Source organism: Sander lucioperca, chromosome 22 (genome assembly GCF_008315115.2).
Source record: "Sander lucioperca isolate FBNREF2018 chromosome 22, SLUC_FBN_1.2, whole genome shotgun sequence".
Taxonomy (NCBI): Eukaryota; Metazoa; Chordata; class Actinopteri; order Perciformes; family Percidae; genus Sander; species Sander lucioperca.
In genome coordinates, this window is record NC_050194.1 from 9,409,884 (window position 1) to 9,411,931 (window position 2,048).

The 2,048-nt window shown below is 42.9% G+C and overlaps 1 long non-coding RNA gene across 1 annotated transcript in view; it reads left to right on the forward strand.

Moving 5' to 3' along the window:
- The window catches only part of LOC118494223, a 14,610-nt gene extending 13,610 nt beyond the window's left edge, over positions 1 to 1,000 (forward strand). The window contains exon 3 of the long non-coding RNA XR_004896306.1: positions 990 to 1,000. This is a non-coding gene — a long non-coding RNA (uncharacterized LOC118494223). The remainder of the gene's footprint in view (positions 1 to 989) is intronic.
- The last annotated feature ends 1,048 nt before the right edge of the window (positions 1,001 to 2,048 follow it).

A 2,048-nucleotide genomic window follows, 5' to 3' on the forward strand; every position in this document is an offset into this window, starting at 1 on the left:
AAGACGGATGTGGGGAAAGGCATGGCTGGATTCACTATTCTTCAGAGGTGTCAAGTAACGAAGTACAAATACTTCGTGATCTTACTTAAGTAGAAATTTTGGGTATCTATACTTTACTGGAGTAATTATTTTACAGCAGACTTTTTACTTCTACTCCTTACATTTTCACGCAATTATCTGTACTTTCTACTCCTTACATTTTGAAAAACAGCCTCGTTACTCCTATTTCAGTTCGGCTTGTTTTCATTCCGGCTTATCATCGTTCAAAAAAACACCAAAAAAAAAAAAACTTGCCAGATAAATCGCGCCATCCGGATAGAGTGAATTTGATTGTGGTTGGATGAGAAGTATAAACATATACCATTCCGACACCCTATTGGTTTGTATGCGATCCATCGCACCTGCACATGACACAAATCACGTCACACTCAAGCAAGGAAATAGCAGATGTATGTAGCCTAGTACTAGTACGAAGATGTCCGTGGCAGAGACTCAAGAGAACTTGCGCGAAATGTCCCAACCAAGCACCAGCAAGGAGGTTGGTAGCCAGGAAGACCAGCCAACCCTGGCCGTACCTGGAAGACTTTTTCGAAATGGTTGGATGCAAAAACAACTCCTTTCGAATGCGCTGCAAACTCTGCGCACCCAAGTACCACGAGCTAATTGTTTCCAAAACTTGCCGTCTAATTTGAAAAAGCATATTGATATTATTTTTTCCCCCTTACATTACTTTTACTTTTATACTTTAAAGGTGCTGTAGGTAGGATTGTGAAGATCCAGGACTTAGCCAAAGAATTTGAACATCAACAACTTCTCAGTCCCTCCCCCCCTTTCTGCTAGGGGCCAAACAGTCTCCTAAGCCCCTCCCCCCACAAGGGAGAATGAATGCGTGTGCATGAGCAGTGATTGACACGCAGTTAGACACCCCCCCTGGCCCTGATTGGTGCATCTGAACAGGGAGCTGTGGATTTTTGCAAATTGCACTACAGGCTGTAGGTGGTGCCAGAGGAGACAGATTTTTTTTTAAATTACCTGCTTCATGTAGTTCTACTGGAACATAGGGTCAGTTTCAGCAAATATGACAGAAAGTTAGTTTTATAAGTTATACCTACTGCATCTTTAAGTAGTTTTGAAACCAGTACTTTTATACTTTTACGTGAGTAAAAAGCTTGAGTTGATACTTCAACTTCTACAGAAGTCTTTTTAAACCCTAGTATCTATACTTCTACCTGAGTAATGAATGTGAATACTTTTGACACCTCTGCTATTCTTTAGCACTGGCCAAGTATCTCAATATCTCTTCTTTCTTTATCTCTGTTGTGTCTTTCTTTGGTTTCTCTGGTTTAAACAGTTAGAAGTAGACATGCAGAGAAGAGAGAAAGAGACAGATTCACAGGCTGAACTCTATATTTGTCTTTCTGAGAGATGCAGTGGGGTAGCCCAGTCCTACTTGGCTGCAGACCAGATCCCAGATATTGATTGATCCTAGTGTGGATTGTTCCTAGAGAAATACAGCCCTGCAGACGGGTGCTGCGGCCACATGTGATACACGTAACACATGTGGCCACAGCACCCGTCTGCAGGGCTGTATTTCTGGAATAACACTTTAGAGTCTAAAGCGTTATTCCACTGAGGGAGAGTTTCACTGGGAGTGGACAGATTATGCATGTCATGACTCAGCTCACAGCGGGCATTTCTGATGGATCTTTGTGCTTGATTCGCTCCGTGATGAATTGCAGTTGTGCATGATAACAAGCCTGGCAAGACGCAAACCGGCGTCCCAGATGTGTAGAGCTGAAGAAGTGATGGAGTGGAGCAGAAGTCAGTTTACAAATGTTCTCATGAGCACAATAGAGTTGAAAATGAAATGTGTCAAAAGAATGTGTGAGTGTGAGAGATGAAATGTTTCACTCCAGTTTTTGTGCTTGATCCTGATCCGGGTTCAAGCCTTGATCCAACGGCCATGTGGTCTCCAGCTGTGTGTATTCCTTCACAGCATCTCTCAGTCGTAGGAAAAAACTCTGTCTGGCTTTGACTCAGGGAGACCC